The sequence below is a fragment of the Octopus bimaculoides genome, chromosome 24 (assembly GCF_046866305.1).
Source record: "Octopus bimaculoides isolate indiv1 chromosome 24, ASM4686630v1, whole genome shotgun sequence".
Classification (NCBI taxonomy): Eukaryota; Metazoa; Mollusca; class Cephalopoda; order Octopoda; family Octopodidae; genus Octopus; species Octopus bimaculoides.
Window position 1 is genome coordinate 14,919,246 of NC_142951.1, and position 9,473 is coordinate 14,928,718.

Below are 9,473 nucleotides of genomic sequence, written 5' to 3' on the forward strand. Positions count from 1 at the left end.
TATTTCGCTGCAATGAAGGCTAGAACGAGGCTTGCCCCACCACCTCCTCCTTCTCCTCCTCCTCTCACTATGTCCCAATTAGATAATAAACATGGAATGTTTAATTGGTATATTTCTCTATCTTTCTTTCTTTCTGCTGAGAACAATGAAACGTGAACAATCTCATACAATAAGCAATTTATCCCCAAAATACAGGGACCGATTATTTCATTAGTTCGTTCTACGCCTGAGATTATTATATTTTTTTTATCAGCACGAACCTTTTCTTTTCTTTAATTTTTTTTTTCTACTTTTACTTTTGTGAGGTCATACTATTTGATGAAATTGTTTTTGACCCCTTACGGAGTTTTTTTTTTTTTTTCAAATAAACGTTTTCTCACGAGACTTTTGGTGGAGATAACGAACGATACGATTTGTCACACAAGTGAAATTATCATTCTCTCTTGTTTTTTTTTTAAATAAAATGCCTGACTAAATATGTTTAAATAAGAAATAAGGAGCGAGTGAAGTACGCGTGAGGAATGTATGGAAGCAGGCAAGGCCAAACACTAAAGAAATTCACTTCACAATCCCGAAATTCCACTACAAAATATATCGTGGCTTGTGCTTCTTAGCAGAGGCACGTGTCGACCCCCAAAGTTGTGAATGATATTGTGCAGAGGGAGACTGTGGGAAAAAACCGTAGCTTGAGGAAGTTGCAAGGATAATCTGGATCTCGACTGAAGAGAGAAAACTCTATGTTTTCTTTGTATCGTCTATCTGGATGTTTTGTCCCTTTCTTGTATCACCTAACTTGTCTTGATGTTTTGCGTTCTTGTCCAATTCTGTATTATTTATATATATATATATATATATATATATATATATATATATATATATATATATATATATATATATATATGCGGCGTACGTACAACTTGTCTCTTATATGTAAATATAGATATATGTGTCTGTGTGTGTGTGTGTGTGTGTGTGTAGCCACTCTTGCTCGGCGCAGGAGTGGTCATGTGGTAAGAAGCTTGCTTACCAACCACATTGTTTTGAGTTCAGTCCCACTGCGTGGCACCTTGGGTAAATGTCTTCTACTTTAGCCTCGGGGCGACCAAAGCTTTGTGAGTGGATTTGGTAAAGCGAAACTATAAGAAACCCGTCGTGTATATATGTATATATATATATATATATATATATATATAGTTTCTTTCTAGGCAAACTAACATCTGACTGTTCAAAGAAGATTTCAAAAGTAACTAGTAGCGACTTCTCTTGAAAATGGACAAAATTTGGCATCGTGAGGGTTATCAAGTACCTGCAGAAAAAAAGGGTTTAGTCCCCACCGACGTACATATTGACATGGTTGCACACACATACATAAAAAACACACACACACATACACGCAAATACACACACACGAATACGCATGGCCGCAGTGACATGACGGAAACAAGTAAAAAAGAAAAGAAAAAAATGTATTTACAAGGAAAAGAACTTGGTGATTCCAAACCAAGCATTTGCATTAAGGAACTCTGTTTCTTTCGTCACCTTCCTTCCTTGCCAAACCTGCTGGCAATTTTCTTTAACATTGTAATTTATTTGTTTATTTATTTATTTATTTATTTATCTGGTTTGATTTAATAATAACTTTCACATCGGGTCATGATATTTCAAATTTATTTTCTAAAAAACTTTATTTCATGTGTTCCTAGTTTTGGTATGTTTGTGTGAGTATGTGTGTGTGTGTGTGTGTGCATGTGTATATGTGTGGGGGGGGGAGCGCATAAGTGCGAAAAGAAGGGACGTTGTAGGGGGTTGAGTTCTATCTGCAGTGAAAAATGGTGGTCGTGGGAAATATTCAGGAAATCTTACATCTGCCTAGCAACAACATCAGCACTCGCCACCTTCATCTCAGCGACCAACATGTACGCAGTGGACGCTCATTGCCACAACAACAACAACAACAACAACAACGACAACAAAAATTATAATAATAAATTACCTTTCAACACATCTAATTTGGCCAGTTTTCTGATAAGTGCGTGTGTGTGTATGTATATATATTTATATATATACGTATATATATATATATATACATATATGTGTGTGTGTGTGTGTGTGTGTGTGTGTGTGTTTGTATGCATATATATATGCATATATGTATGTATATATGTATATGTGTATATATATATATATATATAAATATATATATATATATATATGTACATATATAAATATATATATATATGTACGTATATAAATATATATATATATATGTACGTATATAAATATATATATATATATGTACGTATATAAATATATATATATATATGTACGTATATAAATATATATATATATATATGTACGTATATAAATATATATATATATATGTACGTATATAAATATATATATATATATGTACGTATATAAATATATATATATATATGTACGTATATAAATATATATATATGTACGTATATAAATATATATATATGTACGTATATAAATATATATATATGTACGTATATATATATATATATATATATATTATGTATATGTATATATTAATGTTTATATTCAACTGAAGGATTACTCTATACTTTTTGTGGGGCACATATTCGTTACTCATTATTTCCGATGAAGACTAACAGGCCGAAACTTTGAACTCACTGCCAACACAGCACTTGTAAATAATAATAATAATTGTCCTTTCTGCTATAGGCACAAGGCCTGAAATTTTGGGGCAGGGGACCAGTCGAATACATTGACTTGGTATTGGTACTTAATTTTTCTGGTAACTGGTACTTGATTTATCGACCCCCGAAAGGATGAAAGGCGAAGTCGACCCCGGCAGCATTTGAACTCAGAACGTGAAGACAGACGAAATACCGCTAAGCATTTCGCCCGGGGTGCTAGCAATTCTGCCAGCTCGCCACCATATAATAATAATAATAATAATAATAATAATAATAATACTCAGGTTGGACAGCATGATAGAAGTCCGGTAACTGTTGTTGCAAAGAGGATGAAACCAATGGCAAAGCAAAATCCGTTTGATCAATTGGTTGATAGGTGAGAACAAAAACCTCTGCATGGCAAATATACAGCCCATAGTAAACAAGTTGATGTAGACCAGAAGCACACCCATCAGTGGCTACGGAGCTCAGGACTAAAGCCAGAGAGTAAAGGCTTTGTCATGGCTGCTCAAGGTCAGAGCTTATTGACCCGGAACTACCAAGCTTGTAGACCCAAAGTGCCGATATTACAACGATGGAATTTGAAACAGTGGGCCACCGAATCTCTGGGTGTAAGGTTTTAGCACCAGTAGAGTGTAAATCAAGACATGACAGAGTTGGCCAATATCTACATTGCATAATGTGTCGGCATTATAAAATCAAAACTGCTGACAAATGAAACAAGCACCACTCTGAGGCTGTGACTGAGTGAGAAAGTGTAACGATTCTTTGGGACTCCCCAGTATGTACAGACCGGACCATCAATGCTAATAAACCAGATATTGTTGTGAGAGACCAAAACAATAAAGTCTGTTTATTGATTGACATGAGCATACCTTGTGGTCATAATATCTCAGCAAAATGAATTTGATAAGCTCAGAAAATATAAAAATCTGATGATTGAAATCGAAAAAAAATGTGGCATCTCAAGACGTTTACAATACCAGTGATTTTAGGAGCATTTGGAATGATCAAAAAAAGGAACTGAAAATTATTTGTGGATGGTCCCTGGATGACCTATATAAGAAATGCAGAAGATTGTCGTAACTGGTACGTCACAAGTATTAAGAAGACTATAATCACTGTGAATTTGTTAATCTTTTTCTCCTTTATTTTATGCATCCATTTTTTCATTCTTCGTTTTTCCTTCTTTCCTTTTTCTCTGTCTTTCTTCTCCTTCTTTTTTTATCATATGACTTTGTAAATGAACAATCTGGTGTGTTTATTTCATGGCCTACCGATGTATACAGTGAGTTTCTTTGCTCTAGGTGTTGAGAAGATACTCGGCAAGAAACGGAAACAAAAATGAAAGAAGATTAATAATAATAATAATAATAATAATAATAATGGGTAAATACTGGATAAATTACACTTACAAGGCGGAAAAATTCACTCAGTATTTCTGATGTTCTAATGGTAACTCTGCGTTCGAAAAAATATTATCTTCTTATTTGTATCATACAATACACATATTCGACGCTTTTAATAAAAGAACAAATATTTGTTATGTATATATATTTGTGTGTGTGTGTGTGTGTGTATAATGACTCAGCTCTGATTGTACTCCTTATAGCAGAAACAGTTGTAAGCCAATGAAGACGGTTACATAATTCCTATTCCGTTAATTTCGTATTACGCTCTGTACTCGTCTAGCACTATTCTGAAACATATGTATACCGATTCTTAACTGTAGGTTATTATTATCGCTGTGACTAAGCGAAATATGTGTGTGTGTGTGTATGTGTGTGCATATATATATATATATATATATATAGAGAGAGAGAGAGAGAGAGACAAAAATTGCGCACAAATGCGTACATACTACATACACACACGCATACATGCACTTGCACACATACACATACACATACAAACGCACATAGGCATAAATGCATACACACTGATACTCACGCATGCGCATCTATCAGCTGAACACACAAAGGACAGACAACGAAACAAAAGAGGTCAATTAACCGGTTTGCATGTTCTAGATGTGTTATTTATTAATTAACGAGATAAGGAGGGACAGAACCCATGACCTTTATGGTCCCTCTCTCATGAAATCGATGCGGTTGATGTTCAGTTTGAACTTCTGTTGGTTGATGCCAACAGGAAAAACAAAAACAAAAACAAACAAAAAAAAACAAGATGGGCGGGAGACCATTTCAGAGAATGGCAGCTGTGGGACATTTGGGGACGGGTAGGAGATTGTTAGGGGAAGATTATAGGATAGAGAACAGGACGAAAGGGATGGGGATGTAATTAACGGTAAGTAACGACGGGTGGAGTAGTGATGGGTGCATTTTGGGGTGGGTGAATGAGGCCTAGCTTGCTAATTGAGAAGGGTACAAGCCATTGTGTTGGAGGTTAGATGTTTGATGGGTAAATAAAAATAAAGCTGAACCATCACCGTCTGGCATTCATTGGTTGCTGTTATGTATATTGGCAACCAGAGGAGCAGGCGTGGCCTTGTGGTAAGAAGCTTGCATCCCAACCGTATTGTTTTGGGTTCAGTCCCATGCCTGACACCTTGGGCAGGTGTCTTCTGCTATAGCTTCGGGGCTTGACCAAAGACTTGCCAATGGATTTGTTAGATGGAAACTGAAAGAAGTTTGTCGTATAAATATATATATATATGTGTGTGTGTGTGTATGTGTGTGTGTGTGTGTGTGTGTGTGTGTGTGTGTGTATGCATATATATGCTTGTATACGGTGTGTTGTGAATTTATGGAAAGGAATCCCCTAAAAATCAACAGTTTTGTTAAAAATGAAGAAGAGATGTTAAAATATAAGAGAATTTTAATTTGTGCAAACGATCGTTTCGTACAGCGATATAAAGATCATGCAAATTCATATATATATATATATATATATATATATATATATATATATATATATATATATATATATATATATATATACAAATACCAGTTGAGTAATACAGTCGATATAATCGTCTAACACCGTCTCCCAAAATTCCAGGTCTTGTGCTTATAGTAGAAAGGACACTAGTGACTGGATCTTGGTTGCTCAGCCAAAGGATCTTCTTTTGAATATAGATCAGGGTCTGTCTGTTTGTGTCTGTGCCTTCGTAAGAAATTCTCAACCTTTTGTAGTTCAGGTCCCGCCCCATTTCACCGAATACCGTCTTACAAATCTCCGCTCCCAGCATATATTACATCTCTTTTATCTATCTACCTATCTATCTATATGTCTGCCTATCCGGCAGCCTCTTTTTCTATCTATCTATCTATCTATCTATCTATCTGTCTGTCTGTCTGTCTGTCTGTCTGTCTGTCTGTCTGTCTGTCTGTCTGTCTGTCTCTCTCTCTCTCTCTCTCTCTCGCTCTCTGTCTTTCTGATTGTCTGCCTATCTATCTATCTATCTATCTATATATTTGTCTGTCTGTATGTCTGTATGTATGTATGTATGTATATATATATATATATATATATGTGTGTGTGTGTGTGTGTGTGTGTGTGTGTGTGTGTGTATGTATGTATGTATGTATGTATGTATAACTCTATCTATCTATCTATCTTTATACATATTTTCATCCAATAGACGCTAATTTTCTGCGGTGGTTAGTTTTTATTTATCTATCAATTTATTATTTTTCTTTTTCACCTGTTTCAGGAGCGCCTACCTAATGAGTTTTACTCGAACAAGTCCGCCCCAACACTAAACTGTAGATCTAGGTTCAGTTCCCACTGCATGACATCTGGAGCCAAGTTAAAATTATGTACTGGACTGGCGGGGGGACGAATTTTTCGACTAAACCCTTCAAGGCAGTGCTTCAGCATGGACTCAGTCCAATGAGTGAAACAAGCAAAAGGTAGGAGAATTTTTTTTTTTAATAACGTAAAAACGGTGTTAAAATATGAAATTAAAAGACGGCTGGATCAGACCCCAACGAACAAGAACGTCTCGGGTTTAAGAAAAACATGAACAACAACAACAACTTGGAAATTCTCAACTGGTGACAACAAAAATGTCGGTTTTGAGACAAGAAGGACATTGTCTTCGTAATTACATTTGCGGTGTGTGTGGTGTATGCATGTGTATGTGCGTTTGTATGTGTGTGTGTGTGTGTGTGTGTGTGTGTGTGTGTGTGTGTGTGTGTGTGTACCATGACACTATTGTTGCCGTATATGAACACATGAGTTTTCTAGACAAGAAGAAGGGCATTCCTTCTGAGAGTACATTTTCAGGGAGTGTGGCATATACATACATACATACATACATACATACATACATTATGTATATACAATATATACATACATGCATGCTTGCATACATAAATATGTAATATATGTCCCGTGCCTTCATTGTTATTGTATATTAAACAAACATTGAAAAGAATGCTTGGTATTCATATATATATATGCATATATATATATATATATATATATATATATATATATATGCATATATATATATATATATATATATATATATATATATATGCATATATATATATATATATATATATATATATATATATATGCATATATATATATATATATATATATATATATATATATATATATGCATATATATATATATATATATATATATATATATATATATATATATATATATATGCATATATATATACATATATATATATATATGCATATATACATATATATATATGTATAAAATATATATATATATGTATATATATATACACACACGTGTGTGTGTAATATATATCTACATATATGTTTTATCTTACTCGTTTCGGTCATTTGACTGCGGCCCTGCTGGGGCACCGCCTTGACGGGTTTTTAGTCGAACAAATCGACCCCAGGACTTTTTTAAAGCCTAGTATTTATTCTATCAGTTCTTTCTGCCGAACTGCTAAGTTACGGGAGAGTAAGCACACCAACACCGGTTGTCAAGCGGTTGTGAGGGGACAGATAAATATATACATACATACTTACATTATAGCTACCTGGACTTATCTTCGAACTTTGATATTTACACACACACACACACACACACACACACACACACACATATATATATATATATATGTGTATATATATATATATATATATATATATATACTTAGAGGGAGGGAGAGAGAGAGAAAGAAGCTTGCTTCACCAACCACATGGTTCCAGGTCCAGTCCCCACTGCGTGGCATCTTGGGCAAGTGCCTTCTACTATAGCCTCGGACCGACCAAAGCCTTCGGAGTGGATCTGGTAGACGGAAACTGAGGGAAGCTCGTCGTGTATATATGTGTGTGAGTGTATGTGTGTGTGTGCGCGTGCGCGCGCGTGTGTGTATGTATCTGTGTGTGTGCATCTGTGTTTGTCCCCCTCCATCGTTTGACAACCGACGTTGGTATCTTTAGGTCCCCGTAATCTAGTGGTTCGGCAAAAGACACCGACAGAATAAGTACTAGGCTTACAAAGAATAAGTACTGGGATCGATTTGTTCGACTAAAGGTGGTGCTCCAGCATGGCTGCAGTCAAATGATTGAAACAAACACAAGAATAAAAGAATAGAAGAATATATAGACGTATATGAACAGAGTCCGCCAAAATTATGTATCCACACTTCAGGAAAGGGGAAAAAAATCTGTGTAAATATGAGGGACAGAGAGAGGCTTAATAAAAAGAATGAGGAAGTTGAAGTTCTTTTTATTAATGACATCCAGATGACAGAGAAACAGACAGAGAGACAGACAGACAGACAGAGAAAGAGAGAGAGAAGGAGAGAGAGAGGCAGATTAATGGTGTGAAGAGATAGAAAGAGAGAGAGAGATTAAAAGTACGAAGAGATGGATAAATAGAAAGAGAGAGAGAGAGAGAGAGATTAATGGTGTGAAAAGATAAAGAGAGAGAGAGAGAGAGAGAGAGAGAGAGAGAGAGAGAGAGAGAAAGAGAGCTTAATGGTGTGAAAAGATAAAAAGAAAGGAAGGGCTTAATGGTGTGCGTGGGGTTAAGAGAGTGGGGTGTGTACTATATAGGTGCGGACGCCATTATTTGGGATTAAATTGTGAAAGAGGTTGTACGTAGTCTTGACAGCAAAAATTGTTGGGGATTTTGAGGAAGTTTTTGCAGGAGGGAATTGTAGAAGTGACTGATGTATTATGTGAGTGGAATGAGTGACGATTTACGTTGATCTCCACGAATGATGGTACAGAAGACGAAAGGTTGTCTAGCGAGAGCTGTTTTAAATATGGGGATCAAATTTTGACGCAAGGCCAGAAATTTTAGAGGAGGTGACAGTCGATTACATCGACCCGAGTATTCAACTGGTACTTATTTTATCGACCCCCGAACGTATAAAAGATAAGGTCGACCTCGGCTGAATTCGAACTCAGAACGTAAAGACGGACGAAATACCGCCTCGTTTCTTGTGCCAAGCTGCCTCGGCCCTTGTCTTTCCCTTAGTTTAACATCGGTGGCATGGAGAGGGGGGGCTGGTATGCATGGGTGATTGCTGGTCTTCCATAAACAACCTTGCCCCGACTTGTGCCTCGGAGGGGAACTTTCTAGGTGCAATTCCATGGGGATCTTTATCCTCTAAAGAGAGATAGGCAGACACACAGACAGATATATATATATATATAATATAAATAATATATATATATATATATGCATATATACATACGAATATGTACATTCTTACATCTATACGTATATGTATATATGCATGTGTGGGCACAGGACGTCATGAAACGTGTACAACACAAAAAAGTACGAAGCACGAGTACATGGAACATGAACTG

General features: G+C 35.8%; 1 long non-coding RNA gene across 1 annotated transcript in view; it reads left to right on the plus strand.

Moving 5' to 3' along the window:
- LOC149131205 (uncharacterized) overlaps positions 1–6,951 on the plus strand; it is a 42,257-nt gene extending 35,306 nt beyond the window's left edge. The window contains exon 3 of the long non-coding RNA XR_016238275.1: positions 6,364–6,951. This is a non-coding gene — a long non-coding RNA (uncharacterized LOC149131205). The remainder of the gene's footprint in view (positions 1–6,363) is intronic.
- Positions 6,952–9,473: the final 2,522 nt, after the last annotated feature.